The following is a 12827-nucleotide window of genomic DNA, read 5'->3' as shown; positions in this document are numbered from 1 at the left end:
GGCCCAATATTCTATGCCATAGCTCGCCAATATCTTGGCTTTGCACCAACTCTGCTATGGAACTCAATGCAGCACAATCATATACCTTCAGCTTGTAGAGATTCTTTACTTGAATCCCAATCCTCTTGGTCTGTTCCGTGCTGATGTGCCTCAGGAATGCCTTTCCTTTATTAAAGACTACATCATAGCCTTTGTCTTCCAACATAGCGATGGATACTAGGTTCTTCTTCAGACCAGGCACATACTTTACATCAGACATGGTGAGAGGAGCTCCGTGCTCCGTCTGAAACACAATCGTGCCTTCACCTGAAACACAGTACTTTCCATTATCACCCATCTCTCTGCGCATCTGGAGGTCCTTCTCGTCCAAGGTACTAAACAAACTCTTGTCGTCGGTCATGTGGAATGAGGCTCCATTATCCAGGTACCAAACACATCCCACCATCAATAGAACCATGCATTTGATGAGGGTGAAATCCAATTTGAACTGTGAGGTCAATGCCTCACCATATAATCCTTTCGAGGATCCCTTATTGGATTTCTTTTGTGGACAATTCGTAGCATAATGGCCCACCTCATGATAATGAAAGCATCGCACTTTCGATTTGTCAATCTTCTTCCCACGATGGGAAGAACTCGACTTGGAATGGGAAGCCTTCCCTTTCCCTTTCCTCGCCTTACTCGCTAAGGCTAGATTTTCTTCATCATCATGCTTTGATGAATAACCATCTCTAGTGCTTCTCCTTATCTCCTCTTGCATCAGATCCAACCACATTTGTTCCCAATCTGGCAGTTTCTTTCTTCCATTTACTAAGTCTTGGTAGCTATGCCAGCTCTTAGGAAGACCAAGGAGAGCAAGACTCACCATGTCATTAGCGGCTGTCGTGATTCCTACACTTCCAAGCTCATCCCTACAGGTAGTGAGCTTGTTTAGATATGTAGAGACCGTGTCACCCTTTTCACACTTGATTATCCGAAGCTTGTCTTTCAGTGCCAGCTTGCTTTCGTCGTTGTTGTTCTGATATAGATCCTTCAATGTTTTCCACATTGAAAATGGTGTTTGCTTCCCATGGAGACTCGAGATAATGTGGTCTCGAACTCCCTCAAGAAGAATCCTCCTTGCTCTAGCCACACATTTCTTCCATTCTGCAAATTCTTGGGTATTAGCTGCTGCTAGCTTGGGGACTTCTTGATCAATGAAGTCCTTCAAACAGTTGTCCTCTAATACCGCTTCCATGTGATCCTTCCAGGCTATATAATTCGAGCTGCCATCGAGGGCATACTTGAGTCTCAAACTGTTGAACGCCATTGGTGAAATTTGAGACGTGATAAGAATTCAATTTCTATAACTAGGAACTTCAAAGTTCGAACTTCTCCCTTCTTTGTATATTGTTCTCTGTTTTGAACGCCTTTGCTCTGAAGCCATGTAGAATTTCTCATTGTAGATCACTTGATAATGCAATATACTAAAGCAAAATACTTGATCTACTTCTACAAACAAACTTGCGGAAGCTTAATCGATTTTGAGCAAGATCAAATATAACACATATAACAGAGAATGAGAAATCAATCACACATGAACAAAGAAGAATACTATAGGGAAAGCCTCAGCTAAAAACCCCACTATCTGTAATATCATACAAGTGGAAATATCTCCGGATTACACAAAGCTTTAGCTCACAAGCTATCCAGATATCAGTACAATCCCTTAATGCTGATCATAGACATAATAGACACAAGATATGCCTTCCTTCAGTCCTCCAAGCCTCGTATTTCCTTGTGCAGTTTCTCCTGGATCCTTTGGCTGCCACCTGTGTGAATTCACCTCTCACAAAACTCACCAAACTCAAAAATCACTGTGCAATCCTAAAGGAGTGAATTCCTTCTGCATGCAAGAGATATCCTCAAGGGAATATTCCTGCAACTGATAGTACACTATCCCATCCTTTGATCTCAACTGGGTCTCTGACTAAAATGACATGCATGAGTTATTTATGAGAGAATATTCAGTTATCTGAAGTACACTAGTTACATGCATGCATGCATTAACTAACTGAACTCACAATCAGTTCCACAAACTGTTGGAACTAATCTAACTGGACTTAATTCAATTAACTGAGCTAACTAATTACAACTCAAAGTACAACTCATCTTGATCTCCTTAATTAAGGGATAAGTTCCTCAATCAAAGGGATAACTATTGCATGTCTTAACATAGACTTCATGTTTGATTTTCTCCAACTAATTAACTCAAGATGAATTAATTAATTATTTTTCAAACTAAGATCAAATTCGAATTTTAATTCTCAATTTTAGTTCAGGGACTAATTAAAATTGGAATGTATCTCGAAATGCTATTTATAGCAATGCTATTTTTAGCATTTCTATATTTAGCATTTCTTGTTGCTATTTTCAACACAACAATTTTCCCTTCTGCCTGACCCTAGGATTTTTTTAGAAGCCTTTCCTTCTCTGCAACTTTATCTTCTAGCCTATATTTTTTAATCATCTTGAAAAGGTTGACAACTACATTAAAACAAAAAGTATAAGCCAAAGGGATCAACCAATACACAATGTAAAAAAACAACCACAGACAGTAGAAAATAAAAAGATACAACTACTCTATCTACTCTAACAATATACATCGGTCCTTTAAAGATCATTTCAAAATAAGAAGCAAAAAAAGCATAATTCATTCATAACTAAAATACCAAAAATACTTAAAAGCAGAAAAATTCTACTTCAAGGTGGTCTTGGCAAAAAATAATGTTGCTACACAATGATCTATATTTGAGCACAACGATAAAAAACATGCACAACAATTATTTCTCATATTTGTCAAACATTGGTGGAAAGAAAATTATATGGTAATCATCAATAAAACCATATTCATATGTTACGCAATTAAGTCAACAAAATATAGAATTGATTGAGATACTCTACATAATAAATATGAACTGAAAGGATCTATTTCCAGGTGTTTTAACTTTTTTCTTTGTTATTATGAGTATGAAAATATCTTGAAAGCTTACCCTTGAGTCAAACTCTGTTCAGCGTTGCTGATGGGCCATGTTAACATATTCATAAGTCATATTTTTTGAATATGAATCAAGCTCACAAATATTCAAATTCACCAACAAGAAGTTAGGCTCACATTCCCTCATCATTGAAGCTTTCTAATTATGGCCAAACAACTACAAAAATCAAATTAGTTGTTGTTAATAATTTTTGATTTTCTTTTATTTCTATAATTCAGTTTTAGAGGATGTTTACACTTTAGTTTCTTGTACAATAGTTGTTGTTAGTCAAGTGTTTTTATAGTTTTACAGAGGTGATCGAGTTTGATTTTATCTAGGGGAAATGACATCATAAAATCAAGCCCATCCACTATGCTCCCTATACTATTGTATAGTAGGTGGGTGCGAATGCATGTGATTTAGATTTTCCTTTCTAGCTTGGAAAAATAAAGAATAGTGAATTATAATAGCTTATTCACACCTTTAATTTCCTTGGCAATATTGCTAAATTCCTTCTTGTCCTCGTTCTTCACAAAAGTCAGGCACAAGGTTGTTGTTTTTTTTGCACAATCTGCAAAAAAAAAAATCTTAGTGCAAAAGTTCTACATATCAGTTTCCCATGAAAAGTAATCACATATTACTTACAATTTAACAAAAATAGTTAACAAAGATTATAAATATACATACCCCTCCAAGACATGTTTGCCCTTGACAATTGCATATGGGATGTTTATTTTTCTACAAAGTGCAAGAAGCCATACTACCAACTCAATTTGATCATCATCATGTGAAATGACTACTAATTCAACTTTACTCTGCACCACACAAAAATATTCCTTATCATGACTGAGAAGAAGAAATAATTTGTTGGAGGATTACATAGGAATACCCCAAAAAGAAAGAGCTATGTTAAATCTTATAAAAGGAATTTGCTGAGGAACATAGGATACAACTGTTTTGAGAATCAATATTCTTATGCATTTTATGTTTAAACATAAAAATCTAGGAGAAAAAACACCAAGGTAACTCTAAAACTGAATTTGACCGAATCTTCCAGCTCACATCCAAGGAGCAGAGTTGTTGGAGAAAAAGTGAAGCACAAGGAACTCAACAGAAGAAGTTTTGAGTAAATTCCAACAAAGGGCATGACAAGAACAAAAATGAGCGTATCATGCACTTAGAAAGGGAGCAACTGGGTAGTCATGCACAAAAAGGGGAGGATTCATTATATCACCTAGATGAGGTAAACAAAGACACAACTATGTCATTCCAACATACAGATCCAAATGTCAATTCATGCCAAAAAGAGAAGCTTATGGAGCAAGAAAGATCCAAATGTCAATTCATGCCAAGAAGGGAAACTTATGCAGGAAGAAGGTTTTCACATCAATAGATTTACTAGGATTCCTAATGCAGATAATTTGGAGAACAATGCAGAAATTTATGAGCAAACACCAGAAAGAAACTACTAGTTTCATTCAAACAATGTGATTTTGGACTTTTAATCCTAAAACAGAAAGGTTGGAAATACATCAGTCTATGACAATAATGACGACGATGACGAAGACAATGATGAAGACAACGGTCATGACAACGAGGACATTTATCACACAACAAGGATATTTTTATTTCTTTGCTATAAATAAATCTCATTTTTTTTAATTAAAATATATTAAAATTAATTTTCAAATATATATTACTTTTTCCTCTTGGCAATAAAGATATTGAATTATTAATAGATGAATTTCTATTTGGTGGGATTTATTTTATGTTTTTATTCAACTAAATTTAAAAATCTATAATATTATGGAGAGAGTGATGAGAGTTAATAGGCCTCACAAATTATAACCCTGCCTTGATACCATATGTAACAATCCATATTTAAAATATACAACTAATTTTTTTAATAATTAACACACAAACTGTTCAACTAAATGACATAGAATTTTTGAAACCATTAGCAGAGAAGACTTACTAGTAGTGATGATATACCTTACCTATGATTCCGAGTTGTAATGCTACATAGATCTTGTTGACCGCAACAAAGGTTTGGGGACGACTCTCCACCCAACCATAGGCTCAGTTGCACATAATATTTCTACAGTTGGCCACCCCAAGCCCTAAATCAACTACTACTACTAGGGAATCCTTTGTCTCACAACACTCTCCTTCCAAAGGTATGAATAATGCTTCTCATCTCCCTTTTTTCCCATTAAATAGAAAAGTTGGTTGCAAAAATGGAAAGGGATTGGAAAGATATCCACATGCACACAATCCATGTGTCAACATGCCAACTTTTATTTATTTATTATAAGATTTACTTAATTCAACCTTTTTTTCTTAATTTTTTTTTCTTATTCTATTATTTATTGTTTTATTTCATTATATATTAATATTGTTTCATTTATTATTATTAATATTATGGGGCATTACATCATAATGTAATCCAAATGTATTAGTGAAATATTTATTACATTTATTATTTTATTTTCTAGTTAAAGCATGTTCTTCATGCTTTTATGGTTTATTGAGTCAAAATAAATTTGTCATGAGTAAAAAAAAAGTACTTGAGTCAAAGTCCCATTTGGACTATTGTAAGAAAAAGGAAAAATATCTAATTTTCAGTCAACATAGCCAAAAATGTCACCGCAAGCCCAAGTCAGCATCCTGGACATGTCAACCTAGAAGAGGCAACTATTTGATATTCGACCCTCCTGGATGTGTATAAATAAGACAAGTTCGACCTCATTTCATCACTCACTCGCAACTTCGATTTTTGTGCAATAAAAAGGAAGAATTCTAGTGAAAGTCAAAAGATAAAGAAAGCAGAGTCAAAAAAGAGAAAAGTTATATTTTTTGCCCTAATATATTCACATGTGCAAGATTTTTTGTGGTATTTCAGCATTGGTACAGGGCCGAAATTTAGCCATTTATTGCGAGTTTGAAAATTCGATGGTTTGATAAAAGTTTCAGATATTTGACTAGTGTTGACCTTCCTGACTTTGATTTGGTTGGAAGAGAAGTGAGAAAGGGCTGACTTGGGTCTTATGGCAGTGTTAGTCTTGGTTTTTGGGTCTTGGAAATCTCAGTTTGATCTCATTCTATAAGAAGAGGGTTTATTGGGTTTTCCCCCTTGTGGGGTTTTTCCCTGGCTTGGAGCCTACATCTTTATGTTCTTTGTCACTTGTGATCTTCATGTTTGTATAATTTTGGTAATTTCTTGATGAAGAAAAAATTATAAGGGTCATAGCATGGATCTAAATTACACATTTTAGCGAAATGAGGGCACATTTTGGTGAAAAATATATGCTCAATCAAGCAATTTTTAAGAGCTTGATCGAGCGTTTAAATAAACCCTCAATCAAGACATTTTCTAACTTGAGTTAATGAATTGATTGAGAGTTATGGCTCAATCGAGCTATATTTTTTATCAAGCTATATTTTACCATTAATAACATTAATAGATTTTGGTAAGGGGGATGACATGTTAGGATTTTTAATGGCTCAATTGAGCCTATGGATCAATCGAGCCGCTGGTTAACCACATATGCGACTCGATTGAGGGTTACTTTGTTGATTGATCAAGTAATTTTTATTTTTATTTTAAGCACTCGATTGAGCTCTTGAAGTCCTAAAAATTACTGTTTCAGCACCCCTTCTGCAAATTCCTCTCCAACCCCATTTTGTACCATAGTTGATTTAGGGCAGAATTAGTCCTTAAGTAGCGGAGTTGATCATGTTGGATTCGTGAAGTAATCCTCTATCCAATGGCATATGAATTTGAAACTTTTGAATTCATATGATATTTTTCATCTAATTTCTTTTAAACATAACACTTGAAATTTTTTTGGTCAGTTTCAAAGGGGATGAATAAAAAATCAATAACATAAAATATACACAACGAAAAAATTTCAAAAAATACCACTATCTTCATTGATGAGTCCTCTGCAAAAAGGTACTCTTTGTTTTTGAAGTTATTTTAAGAGTTGAAAAAAATCTTACGTGAACATATGTCTCCAAAATGAAATTGAAATATTACTTCACCAACTTTGAAAAATAATAAAAAATATAATTTTGCATTAAAAAACAAAATTTTAATATGAGAAAATTAGTTCATGGAGCCTCTAATTTCAAGGCTTGGAAGAAAAGAATTGATTTGGTTCTCATAGAAAATGAAGTCATGGATTTTGTTCTTGGTAAAGTTCCATAACTGGATAAGAACAATGCTCAAGCAGTGGAAAAATAAAATAAGAGAGAAGCCATGGCTCAAAGAATCCTCTTTTAGTCTATCAAAGATGATCTCATCTCCTTTGTTTCAGATTTGTCCACATTCGAAGAAGTCTATGAAAAATTGGTGAGATTATATTCCGTCAATACTATTTGTTAGAAAATATCACCAAGAAATAAACTTTATAGTACAAGGATATCAAAATATGAAGATATGGCCTCATATCTTATGAAGGTGTCAAAATTGATGGATCAATTTCAAGGAATTGTAAAAGTAATATCTAATTCGGAATTAATCACTTTTGTACTCAATTCCCTACCTCCAGATTGGAGTGGTTTTGTAAGTAGCAAATATGCAAGAAAATAAATTCCAATATTCAAAGAAATTTAGGCACAATGTGTTCTAGAAGAAGCAATGATAAGGTCCAGGAATGACACCAAACCTAATAGTGAAAATGCTCAAACTTTGGTTACTAGATCAAAGAAGAATTTTGGAAGATTTGGAAAATTTTGAACCTTGTCATAGGTACAATAACAACAACTACAATCAACCATGTGGAAATCAAGACATGTCTAAAGTGCAATGCTTTGGTTGCAATGGATTTGGAGATTATAAAAGAGATTGTCCCAAAGATCCTAAGAGCAAGAAGAACACTAAAAAGAAAAAAAGAAGTGAATATTACATTTCAAAAGATGAAGAAGCTAAGAAATCAAAGATTGAAGACAACAAGGACCTCTATTATTAAAGGATTTGACTAATACTATGTTTGCATAAATTTTATTTGTATGGGAGTTAGAGTAGAAATTACAATTACATTTGTGTAGAAGAGTTTTGAGATTCACAAATTATAGTATTTGAAGAAGCATATAGCATTGGAAGAAGTAAATTATATATGAAGTTATAGAAGGGATATGCTCCATTTCATATCTTCACAAAAGAGTTGAAATCAATCACATCATCCAATTAGCCAAAATAGAAGAGTTTGGGTCATAAAAAATTGTGTTCACATCATTATGCAGTCACAAGCATTCTATAGTCACCAAAGAAATTATTTTCATCATGAATATATTGAACCAATCGTATAACAAGTAAGGACTGCAAGATTTACAATAGAAGCAAAAATATAATAAAATCAAGGTTGTTTTGCAACAATATAGAAGTTTCAAAGTTTAACATTTGAATGGAAGAATTAAAAGAATTTATCATAAATATATTCTACTAGAAGAACATGGAAACAACATTGAAGCAATCTAGAAGTATAAAAGTATGAAAATAGTCTAAAAGCAACATGGAAGCATAAAAGAAGGAACCTCATCATTTATGGACATCATCTTCAAAGAATGTTAATGTAGCAGTTCAAAAGTAGTCAACCGAATGAAAGCATGAGAGAAAGAAGTATGTTTGTCTCAAAAAATGTTCTTCATTAGACATCCAGAAAAGGACTCATATCTTCGAAAGAATTGAAGGAAGAATTTAATGCATGAAATATAGTTGGACATGAAATTAATAGAAAAGACATGATATGTCTTGGTAAAAGAGTTGAAAAGGAAAGTCAAGATACTTCTAGATGGACATTTGACATATGGCAACAAACACACATCATTGGAAGAACTTTTTGATACTACCATTGGTATTTATTCAAAATAATTTCTTGAATATTGTTAAGAAGGAAGTAATGTTGACTTCAGAAGGAGCTAGAAGCAGAAATTGACTTGAAGGATATTACAACTTGAAAACTGGAGCAACATCAACTATTTTGGAAACTCTGAGAATAAGGAATGACATCAATAATGTCCGGGATATGGTAAGGCTGCACAATTTTTTTATATAGGAGTATATACACTATAGGGGAAGAAAAGGAAGTGAATTGATAGAAGAAGTCATGAGACAATTTGTTGTTCACTTGATGATATATTGGATTTGATATTGATAAATAATCATCTCACCCACCTCATCTAGAAAGACGAAGCTATAATTAGTTGTTTTGTCAGGTATTATTGCTGATAAAGATACCACTGATGATTGGAAGCTGTTATAATTTCTTGCAAGCTGCTATAATCACTGATAAAGATGCCTACTACATTGCTCTTAGTGGAGGTTAATCATCATCATCATCATCATCATGATTTGTTAAATTGAATGAATATTTTATTTATGTTTTAGAAAAGAGAGGTGTCAACTCCACGTTGAGCACAAATGAAATCAAGTGGCGTCAAACATCACCCTCATTATGGGCTTTAAAATACACCTCTCACACAACTATTAATTTGATTAAATTTTTTTTTTCTCGTTAAAACTATTCTATTTTATATATATACATAAAACAGTTACATCATTTCAAGACAAAAAGAACCAAGTTGCCTGTAATGACAGCTTGGAACAATTGAGACTACATTGTCTGAGGACTTAACCAGGCCAAAAATAAACCAGCCTTCGTAGGGGCGCCAGCAGAACAACAGATTAATCCCGTGCAGGGGAAACAGACACTTGCCAACCATGGAAGAAGATTCCAGAACCCAAAACCTAAACATGGAGCAGATTTCCAACCGAACATAAACATGAAAACCAAAACATAATCAAAATAGCGAGAGAGGCCGAAAGTCCTAACAGATGTGCCGCAGAGACCTGGAACGAATGCGGCACTATTCTTCCGGTTCCTCCTGAATCACCCGGCACCACCCGTATTCCTCCACCTTCACTGCAGTTGGAACTGTTTCCATGTTGACATCTTCTCTTTTGCTGATCATCGTCTCCTGAGCCAGAGGGCTTTTTGAGACATTCTCTAGATCTGCAGTGGGCGTCTTCATGATATTCTATGAGCTGTCAGCTGGCTGCTTCCCCCGACTGTCTTGAGTATTACTGCCATCCGGGGCTTCTTCGATGAAGAGAACCGACACATGGGCATTGATCCGGGGGTAGTTCAAAGAACTGTTGAAATTGAAAATGGCAGAGCCGACGGCGGGCGAGGAAGCAGAATCAGGAGCGCGTGAATCCAAGAATTGACTTGACTTAAGGGGGTTGGCTTCATGGGCACGATAGCAATGGCAATGGCAGCAATGGGGAGATGTATCATCTACAGGAGGGTGCAAAGACCCTCCACTGGAGGAGCCTCGACGGTTGAGTATTCGCTGTCGAGGCGTAACCATGATGGCAGGGGCCGAATGGGTAATGCGCAAAGCGAAATTGAAAATCAAACCAGTCCCAGGGAGGCCACAAGCAGATAGCGAGTTGGCCCAGACGGAAAGACAGCCGCTTGGAGCTACTCACAGCTTCAGAGGTTGCAAAAACATACCCTGAGGATGAACCATGAACAAACCATAAACCGACGCAGTGAAGCCCAACCCACCATTGCATTTAACATGTCTTCCTTCACCTCGAAACCCGTCCGCCATTACTGCAACCTCCATGCGAGCCGAAGAGACGGAATCTACCTTGCATACAAGGGTGGACAGAGCATTTAAGCTCGTCTGGTAATTATCAGACAGACCAGTCCCACGCGACTGAAAACAGGTCTGCGCCCATGTGTATTCCTTGCGATGCGCATGGCTGGCACGTGCCCACATTTAAACGCGTGTCCCATCTGTTCTATCACCTGCATCCGGGGAATTTGATTAAATTTTCAATTAAAAATAAATTTTAATTTTATAACCATATATAAGTTGTATTTAATTAAAGTTTCAATTGAAATTAAAACTTTAATTTTATAATCTTTCATATTTAAGGATAAAATACGCACACATACAACTAAAAAATACTTAATGTAGCCTTACATTGTAACTTTATTATTTTATTGGGATCTAAAAAGACTTCGCATAGCCTTACATTGTAATTCTATTGCATCATTATTATATCTACTGAGGTAGTTATATAGCGATCATTATGCCACTAACTATATATTAATTGTGTTAACTTATTTTTAATAATTTTCTTTTAGGCAAAGTTTTAGTGCAACTAAGCAGTGGAGGCTCAGATGATAATGCTTAACCAAAGTTTTCCTTCTGTTTGATTGGGCAACCAAATGAAACTCTTATTGCAACTTTTCTTTCCATTAATTGGAACAGTGCATTAATTTTACAACATATCCTAAGTTTTATTTTGAGCACCGTATTAACTTTTCAACATATCCTAATTTTTTTTTGGAAGTGTATTAGCTTCCTTTACAACATTCATAAGTTTTATTTTGAGCACCAACTTCTAAATACCATATACTAAGTTTCTATTTTTAGGTCAGTTGAACAATGTCGTGGAACATATTGTTGCCATGTGAGCTATTTGTCACCCTTCCCACACAGTTGTTGTTAGGGTTTCCTACTAAAATCACAATGAGTCCTACGGGTTATTGTTTTAAACTTAATACTTGGCTTTTCTCTGTATCTTCTCTTTTGGTCTCAGATCAATGAGCTCTTGTACTCGATCTTCATGTGTACACTCCCTTCTAGTACTTGATCCTTATGTGTACTCTCTTTTATCATGACAATAGGCATAAGATTCTTCGATAGCAACAGGAGTAAGGAGTAAAGGAAGAGGATTCTTTAACAACAGGAGTAAGGAGTAGAGGTAGCACTTGCATCATAGTGCATCATATATTACTAGTTGGATTATTGATTATTACATTGTTGTTAGACTCTTTATGATTCCTTCCAATAATGACATCTAGAGCATGGTTTTGACCTGTCTCGACTCAATCACTTTTGTCAATTTGCAACAAAACCTTCACAAAACCTTGTAATTAAACATAAAACCCTATAAACAACAACTCAAATATTAGAATAATGAATTTGTAAAACCAAATTAGGCACTTTCCATTCTATAAAAGAAATGTGGCAAAAGAAATGTGTAAAAATAACTATGTACTTTGGGCAATTGCAAGTAAGAATAGGTGCCCAAGTGTCAATACCAATGGACTTTGTAAGTCCTCGCCTTCTTTCATCTAGGTTTTGTAAGTATGGCAATGGATTCATACAAATCAACTACTCGAAAGTCCCATGCTTTTTCCCGCCTTCATAGAACTCAGGGTGCTTCATAGCCGTCTCCCAGGTTTTGCAAACTGCTCTGAGGTTTCCATGGGAATGGTAAGGAACTCTTAACAGACACTCGCTGTAATTTCCATGGAAGAACATTAAAAGGTTCCATTTAAGACATGTACTACCAGATAGTGAATATGAACTTGGGAGACTCTTTCAAATCAGATAAGCCAGAACCTAAGCTAACCTAAGTATAGAAGTAGACTTTTCCTGCTTGGATAGGCTAAGCACAATAAGTTCCGTCGATACCAAAGGCAGATGGAACATAACATACAATAAAGAAGCACAGAGATGGAATGAAAGGGAGAAAGATCAGAATAAATAAGAATTCAGGTAACAACAGCGAAACCCTACTAGGGAAACCCTACAAACTTTTCCTGCTTGGATAGGCTAAGCACAATAACTTCCGTCGATCCAGATGGAACTTAACATACAATAAAGAAGCACAAAGATGGAATGAAAGGGAGAAAGATGATACAACAGCGAAACCCTACGAGGGAAACCCTACCAACTTAACCGAAAATGGTAATTTTTTTTTTCTTTTTCGGTATGGGGTAA

At 35.1% G+C, this 12827-nt stretch overlaps 1 pseudogene; it reads right to left on the bottom strand.

Moving 5' to 3' along the window:
- The window catches only part of LOC149227448 (large ribosomal subunit protein eL8y-like), a 39763-nt pseudogene extending 28955 nt beyond the window's left edge, over positions 1–10808 (bottom strand).
- Positions 10809–12827: the final 2019 nt, after the last annotated feature.

This window comes from Pinus tabuliformis, chromosome J (genome assembly GCF_031772625.1).
Source record: "Pinus tabuliformis cultivar Carrire ecotype Pingquan chromosome J, CPIR1, whole genome shotgun sequence".
Classification (NCBI taxonomy): Eukaryota; Viridiplantae; Streptophyta; class Pinopsida; order Pinales; family Pinaceae; genus Pinus; species Pinus tabuliformis.
This window is presented reverse-complemented; position numbering and strand designations above follow the sequence as displayed.